We start from the raw sequence: 8,925 nt of genomic DNA, 5'->3' as shown, positions 1-8,925 counted from the left end.
TTTATTATTATACAGTCTAAATTCAATGCATGCACTTAATATATAAACAGAACTTACCCATCTAAATGAGTACTGTTGAGTCTCATTAAGCAAACTTGCTTTATATAAATTGAATACTTGTATTTTTTATATCAGAGTATATGAAAATAAGAAATAGTAAATAATATTCTTTTTTATCATTTCATTGATCATTTTTGTCCCACCACGGTCATTTTCTGCTCACGAGGGCTAATTAGACACGGGACCAATTTATTGCCGATTCTGAATGGCAGGCTTGTTTTTTATACTCGTCGAGGGGGGGACTCCTGTCGGTAGCAGTTTTTTCCTGCGGTCTTATCACCATTTTTGTTGTACTCCTGTGTCAGGAAATTTTTCTGACAAGGACGAACCGGGTATCAAACTCGCGACACCTCTAAACATCCTTTGGTACTTTAGGCGAGCATCTTATCGACCTGGGCTACTGCGTCCTATATTCTGTTTTATAAAGGTGCTCATCATCAATGAGATTATCTTTTGATCATGAGATTATCTTTTTGTATATAAATTTGATAATGAAGATGTAAAGCACAAACTCTCATTTCAGACAAGGGTAGTTTAAGTATCTGCCAAATTTCTTAGCAGCCAAGTGTGTGTGTGTTTTTTTTTTTTTTTTTTAAGGAAGGCAGTTCACAAATAGTGTTTCTTTTTCAACTTTTTCTGGACTTAGGCTCCTTTCCCATGTTGATAGATATGCTGACATGAATTTATAAAAGAAAGTTGTTGCTCCCACAGACTTGAATTTAATAATTATGCCTAGAAAAATTTAGGCTTAAATACCAATTTTCATTCGCCATGGCAACCTGGTGCCTTGGATTAGTCAAATCTAGTTTGAGATAAAATGACAATCATATTTCAAATTTAAAAAGCCAGATTCTTACTTCAAAATTTCTCTCTTGAGCAATTTCAGGGTGTGGATCTTTTCAATTACAAGCAACACTGCCTTTTTCCTTGGAGTCAATTCTTTCAAATTTGGCAAAGCTCTACAACGTTGTGATTTTTTCTACCTTGTTGCCTCTAACAAGAAGTTCACTAATTTCCTTATTTTGCCAACAGGAGCTTTACAGTTGTTTAATAAATCAGGAGCATGTTCATTTTACCATAGATTGACCCAACATGGTTGTTATACTTGCCTTTGAACCCTGTATGCCTACCATTTCACTAGTTCTTCCATTGTTCTATGCATTCAAATGTGTACGTATCTTGGTTGAGTTATGTAAATAATGCAATTCAGTTTTATTTTATCATGGTCATAAATTTTTATTGAGTTTGTTTTTAGATTAAATAAAGTGTGCATGGCCTGGGCAAACATGCATTTTGGGGTTTTTTATACATAGCGCTGTTTCACTGTTTCATACAGAGGTATATACATAGAGGCCTGTGCCCCCTCCCCCAGATAATAAAACAAAATATTGAAAATAAAATTCTTTTATATACTATTTTAATTTCTGTCACTTTTAAATGCTCTTTAACCAGTCATCTGGTTATGATGGCATTTGCCATTGCGGCCATACCTAACGGTGGTGCCTGTAATGGAAAATGCAGTCTTACCACTTTTTCAGTCTTTATCACATAGATATATGACAGAATAATTTTTCATACAGCTGCTACCACCTGCACAGCCATCCTTCTATTTTATTATCTCACCACTTGATGAAGTTGAACAATTATATTTCAAGGTCTGAGATTATTATTACTATTATTTTTGTCATACTTTGCAAAGCTCTTTTTTTCGATTTATGATTCCCTTGCGAAGATGCATCTGTTTTATTATACTCGTATATATTTTAGCAGAGGTTTACCTGCTATGGATCCACATAAATCCATTATCAGCATTTTTTACTATCACAGGACATATTATGAACCTAACCGCCATGGCCCTCACAAGGGTGGGGCTGACAGGGTCTGGGATGATTCTCATCAATTTTTGTTTTTTCACGCTATAAATTGGTTACTGTGAAAATAGATAATAAACCAGTGAGTATGGAAGTTGATACGGGTAGAATAGTATCCGAGTAATTAGCTCAGAGATTCCGAAAAATCTAAAAAAAAAAATCAACCTACAAATTTAGTATTCCAGACATAGTGGGGAAAAAATTGTCTCAGTGGGATATGTCTCTGTGAAAGCAAATACCAAAAGCAAAAGTTGCACTTGAACTTGTACTTGGTGAGGGAAAATTTAGACATGATTTTTGGCAGTGAGTAGCTATATAAAATCCATCTAGATTGGAACTCTCTTAAGGCTGTGAGAACCACTAATGACATGGATCTTAAAAAAATGTTTGATGACTATAAAGAGATTTTCGACAAAAAATTGGGTGAGATAAATAACTATGGAGTGGAACTAAAGCTAAAACTAGATGTTATCTCAGAGTTTTGTAGAGCAAGAAATGTGCCCCTCTCATTAAAAAAACTGGGTTGAAGAAGAAAATAGACCGTCTTGAACACAGGGCCATTATTTCAACTTTTTCTGGGGGGGGTGGGCATAGAACATGTACTCAATGTATATATATATACCATTTTTAGTGTATGTTCAAAAGCCAGGGGCCCCCCCAAATGACGGCCATGCATATTTGCAAATGAATGTGCACCCTGACAGTCAACTACTCCTAAACGCTGGTAAAGGGTTATATGCCTGTAAAAGATTGATTTATGGTCTAAATGCAGCTCCAGCAATATGTCAGTGGTACATTGATGGGTTATTCTAAAGAATAGATGGTGTAAAAGTACAGTAAAACCTTGTTAAGTCATCACCTTAATAAGTCGTCACTCCGGTTAAGTCATCATTTTTCTTCAGGCCCTTCCAGCTCTCATAGGCAGCAATGTTATTAAACCCTTGTTTACTCATCGCTAATTTCGGTTAACTTGTCACTATGAAAAACTTTGAGAAAGAGGAACAGACTATTTTTATGGCTCCCATTAAAAAAGAGCTTGTTAACAGCATTGCCATATGCTTAAAAGTCACCATAAAATCCTATATACCCAGACGGAACAGTTTAAGTAACGAAAGTTACGCTGGGGAAGTTAATTTGCCGACTAAGGTTTTTGGAATGTTGGGGACTGTTCAAGCTAGATCTCATTTCTGCATGGGCACTACTGGAGAAACTGTGAGACACCCTTGCTCTGTCGCAAGAAGCAATGTAAGCAATAAAGACACCCATGAGTCTTCTGTTTACTTTTCCCTGCCCAGGGCCCCTCCACCAAGTCAAAAGTTTTCGAGATTACTTTGTAGTTGTATCATGAACTACTGATGAAGAATTAAAGCACTAAAATTAAATTTGATGTATATGTAAAATTAATGTGCAATAGAGAGTTCTATTATGAAGAAAAGCTTATTCGAACAGTTGCTCTGTTAGTCTAAATTAAAAATTACTGGTATAAATCAAAGTGTACAGTACATTTCACCACAATTTAAGTAATAAGAGATAAAAAAGATAAAAAGTTGCTATTATTTTTTCTTTCGTAATCTATAATTTTTATTAATATATTGTTATTTTGATTCATACTTTAATGAGTGTCATATTACTTTAAATTTATATGACTTTCACAACATTGCACATTAAAACTGATGGCACTCCACTTAAGCCGTCATAATTTTTCGATAACTTGGTGACAACTTATCGAGGTTTTACTGTATTTATGGATGATGCCAGTGTGACCAGAACAAATGACAAGTCACATCTCAGAGCTTTGGAGAAATTTTATAATAAATGTCAGGAGCATGGGCTGAAATTTAATTGGAAAAGAGCACATTTTTTCAAAAAAAAATTCTTAGGTGACAAAATTGACCAAAATGGCCTAAGTGAAACTAATGAGAAAATTGAAGCAATTTTGAAAATTCCTACACCAAAACACATTCAGGAAATAAGTTTTCTGGGTGTGGTGAATTTCTACAGGAAATTTAGTCCAAATCTGGCAACCATTGCCTATCCTCTCAATGAACTGACAAAAAAGGACATTCCGTGGCTTTGGTCTAAAAAGTGTGAGAGTACATTCAAGAAAATCAGAGGAAATTTGCTCAAAGGGGAATCTTGATGCATTATGATCCGACACTACCTCTTACACTTGCTTTTGATGCTTTTCCAGTGGGAATAGGGGCAGTTGTATCACATGAAACAGAAAGACCAATTTTGCCTTCGCTTCTTGTACGCTGATGAAAACAGAACAGAGAGACTCCCAGATTGACAAAGAAGCTTTGACGATTATCTGGACAGTAAAGAAACTTATGCTTTACTTAAAAGGCTGAAGATGTATCTCTAGGAGGTAGTGGTTGAGGACAATGAGGTCCTTTGCCTCTGGCGGTTGTTGCTGATCTCAAAGACATTCAAAAGTTGCCACGATGACTGGTTGTGGTGATCGAGAGCGATCCTCTATGACAACTCACTGTCTCGGAGGTGACACAGTTTGCTGAAACTGCCATTGGAAAGCCACACAGGGAACTTGGTTGATTTATCTGCGAGGTGTTCTCGAGTCTGGCCGTCGGACCGATTGCTGAGGAAAGCCGACGATTGCATGTCATCAAAGAGGACTGAAAAATGCTCAGTTATATATGCGGACTGCTGGACCATTCTGGTAAGATCAGAAAATTTTCTTGTGATAAAAATCTTGACTCGTAAAATGTTTATATCGGAAAAATGATTCATATTTACCAATGAACCGGTGAAGTTAATGTTAATAGTATTAAATTGCTAATAGTGGGGGAAATATAAAAGACTTTTTGTGTGGAAATGGCTTTGTTTTCATTTTGCTGGCTTGCAATTTGGATCTGATGTGAAACCGGGAAATGCAACGAAAAGCTAATGTTGCAGTTTAAACCTGGAATTCTTCGGCCCGCTGATGTGAATGTTTGCTATTGCTACCGCAAATAATTTATTAAAAATGTTCACAGGTTAGATGAGTTAAACGGAAACAAAAAAAAATATTGTGAATTATAGTTTTATATTTTTCATTTGTGTGTGAAATCGGAATAATAAGAGCAAAAGGTTAATGAATTCCCTGGCTACACAAAATGTGATACAAAAGCAACAGTATGTTTCTCCAATCTCTCAACTAGGAAAATAAAATGTTCAAAACAAAGTATCTGCATTTTATGTTCAGTTGATGATAATTAAATTAACTTTGCATGCAGGCTTATGGCAACATGTTTGAACTAACAACAATAAATCTCAAAAACTGGTATTTTTGTTTACATATGGGAAATGAAGGGGAAAAGATAAGAGGAGAGCAGGTTTCCGTCCTCTCTTCCTCTACGTCGTCTTTTCCCCCATGTATACTTTTTTTTAATTGTCAGAAAAAATATAAAAAAATGTTGAGAAAAGGGGACAATTTTTTTTCTTTTACAAGGGTTGCCAATGGAGACTCCTGAAGAAAGAGGGCAAGAGCTTGAATGTATTTCTTTGATTTACACCAGGGCGAGATATCTCATTCCTGATTGTTAAGGGGTTATAAAGCAATAAACAGATGCTCAATGTTCATTATCGCTATTAAACTCCTGGGCAGAACTTGATTGCTACAGTGAGAACAGTTATTTTATTCTGATTCACTATTCATCACTTAATGTAAATATATATCAGTCTTTCGAATGTATTCTGCGATCATCATTGAACCTCTTTTCCCAACGTTATGGGACTAGGTCAGTCTACAACATTCAGCACCCGAGTGTCGTGTTGGTAAGATGCTCGTCTACCACCATGAAGGTTGCTGTCAGGGTCCCAGGTTCAAACCTGAGGGAGGATATGGATAAGATATTTTCCCTAACGATCTTGAGGCGACCACCGATCGACAGCGTCTTCATTTCCAACCCATTTCATCAATGGCAGTAAATTACAATGTAGCAATATGGCCAGAGTTGGTGTTTGATGAAGTAGTCTACAACATTCAAAAAGCTGGGGTCCCCAAGTTATGCGGCATGTACAGTGCATGCTGCTTAATGTGATCACATCGGGGCTAGCGGTTTCCGATGACAATAACCGATTCATAACTATCTGGAAAAAAAATCCTGGTTGTAAGTACGATGACCATATGTCCCGTTTGGTCGAACGGAGCAACTTCGTTTTTCTTTAGGATAAATTTATTCTTTGACTATGGGTACGTTCCATAGCTTCTCTTGCAAAAATCTTGCAGCCGAGAAACTATGAATGTGGCCAGTTGAAAAACACTGACCAAAATTTCATGACACCATTTTATTTTTACCTTAGGCTGAAATCAGTATAGCGTATAGTGCGAGAAATATTTTTGATCAGCAATGCCGTGCATGCTCACTGGCAACACCCATGTAGGAAAGAATAACCTTGGGCAACACCACTATTACAAGATTCATTGAGAGACTGGTTATTTGTGGAGATGAAGATTACAGGGAAGAAAATTCATCACTGCCCCCACGGGGACTCAAACCCTGGTCTCTCACTTGCCTACCATCTAAGGCATAGTTTCCCAAACTTTTTGTTCCATCGCCCCCTTTCTTCAAAAAATTTTTCTTCTCATCGCTTCCCAAATCAAGCTAACCCATAGAATCCTATACTAAATCCAAAGCTTCTACCGCCCCCTTGGACCTTTCCATCGCCCCCTGGGGGGCGATATTGCCCACTTTGGGAAACACTGATCTAAGGTATGGAAGCAGATAGAATGTTTCAACCTTGGTGCGTATATATATATATATATGTGTTGAAAGGCACCATACATGGACGGCGTCAACAATCAACTAATAGCTTGTGAATGACATAGGCCGACCAGATGGCCACGTGCATATAGAAATGTCCTCTCCACTTGTCAATACAATATTCATTGAGAGACTGGTTATTTGTGGAGATGAAGATTACAGGGAAGAAAATTCATCGCTACCCCCACGGAGACTCGAACCCCAGTCTCTCGCTTGCCGAGCGAGAGACTGGATTAGTTGATTGTTGATGCCGTCCATGTATGGTGCCTTTCAACATATATATACGCTCCAAGGTTGAAACATTCTATCTGCTTCCATAGCTTAGATGGTAGAGCACTCGTCCGGCAAGCGAGAGACCGGGGTTCGAGTCCCCGTGGGGGCAGTGATGAATTTTCTTCTCTGTAATCTTCATCTCCACAAATAACCAGTCTCTCAATGAATATTGTATTGACAAGTGGAGAGGACATTTCTGTATAAACACCATTATTTGCTCCTATTTTGTGCGCGTGCGCGCAAAATTTGGTGCAATACTTTTATTGCTACGTGTGTTTTTCTGGCGACGTTTAACAATAGATTCACTTAATTCTACACTAATCGTTAACCGCAATTGATGTAGTGGTTGGGGCTCTAGTACCGATGGTTGCGAATTCGAATCTCACTCGGACCGACTGTCACCTTTTATCCCTCCCTTCCATCTTCATTTTTTTATCTCAAATTAATTTTAATTGTTCTGATCTTTCTAGTAAAAGTTGGAATTTTTTTTTTGGAGCATTTCCGGTCGCGGGATAGTATTGCCCGCGTCCGGTTTTTGGAACATCCTGTTTGAACTTATCAGTTTTGCCATTTCACTTTTTTGCAAAAATGTCCTGGTTTTTCACGTATTTCCAACGAAGACAACTTCGCTTTCTATTCTTAATTTTATTCCTCAAATGAACAATAAGAATTATCTTCCCAACTCAGAAATTACATTACGATAATTACGACTACAAATAAGAATATTCATCTTATATTTGTGATGTTTTCTCTGCACTTGAAGTGCGCTCACTGCACTTTGAAGTGGCGCTACATTTCCCGCGATTGTTAACTTTTCTGTGATTTTTAGCACGAGTTGGCGACTTTGCTTACTTTTAGCATAATTTTTGGCAATAATGGGTGGTCCCGTATTTAGAAGTCTAATTTCCCGTATTTTTCTTGAGCAAATATGATCAGCCTCTGTATGTATCTTTACGAGGTACGCCCGTCTCAAAATCATCAATTTCCAATTGGCGCTAGGCGCACATGAGGTTTCGCCCATATAAGCATGGGCGGAGATACGATGGGACGTGGTGGGGCATTGCCCCCCAGCGTCAAAGGTGGAGTCGACTGATGTAATGTATATATGAGAATTGACATCATCGTGCCCCCTAGACTTCTAAGTCTATCTCCGCCTATGAGCTCGATGGTTCCTATAGTAGCCACTAGAATAAATCCTTATCAAGTCGCCTTAATGGTTCCGTATTAAAAGCTCTTTAATACGCTTAAGGGTTCCACCCTTTATGATCTTATTCCAAACATGGCTTTAACGGTCAATGTTCCCAATTGGAACATCGGTTTCATTAATTTGAAAAAAAAAAAAATTTTTTTTACATGAAATCACTTGATTTTTTTTTTCCTCAGTACGTGAGATTCCAAATTTAATTTACGAAACAGAAAATTTCATTCATTTGAGCACTTTATGCCATAAATTTAATTCTTTTAAATGACCTATTAAGCAAGAATAAAGTTTTAATTTTTTTTTTATTTTTTAATGTTGTTTCTATGGACATGGACCAGAAAACATACAAGAAAATTTTTTTTCATGAATTTTTTGGTTGATATCTCTAAACTAAAAGATTAGAAGAGGAAATATAAGATTTGAATTGGTTTTCTAAATTTTTTTAATTCGGACGGTAAAAGGTACACACTACCAAAGCCTCCTAGTAGTACCTAGGAAGCTCTGGCACAACCCGGCTCGCACCAATCAACGTCTAAGGTCTAAAGAAATAAAATGTTTAAACTAATGGGGCCATATTTCCCCCCCAGACTTTGATCCAGTTTATCAATTCTCCTGATGATGCCAACCACTAGTGTTGGGGAAACGTTGAGAACAAACTCAAACGGACGACGGTCTTCGAACCCGAAAAAACAATTTTTATCAAATGATGGCCGCGAAAACCTTATAGACTATTTACAGAAAATTTTGTTCACAAATA

The 8,925-nt window shown here is 37.2% G+C and overlaps 1 non-coding gene across 1 annotated transcript; it reads left to right on the top strand.

The window, feature by feature from the left end:
• The first annotated feature begins 7,004 nt into the window (after positions 1-7,004).
• On the top strand, positions 7,005-7,076 carry TRNAA-GGC (transfer RNA alanine (anticodon GGC)). The gene has a single exon. It is a non-coding gene; the product is annotated as a tRNA-Ala (tRNA).
• Positions 7,077-8,925: the final 1,849 nt, after the last annotated feature.

Source organism: Pholcus phalangioides, unplaced genomic scaffold (assembly GCF_987345545.1).
Source record: "Pholcus phalangioides strain wild (caught in Gottingen) unplaced genomic scaffold, Ppha-v1.0 ptg000039l_1, whole genome shotgun sequence".
Classification (NCBI taxonomy): Eukaryota; Metazoa; Arthropoda; class Arachnida; order Araneae; family Pholcidae; genus Pholcus; species Pholcus phalangioides.
Note: the sequence above shows the minus strand (reverse complement) of the source record. Positions and strands in the feature narration are given on the sequence as shown.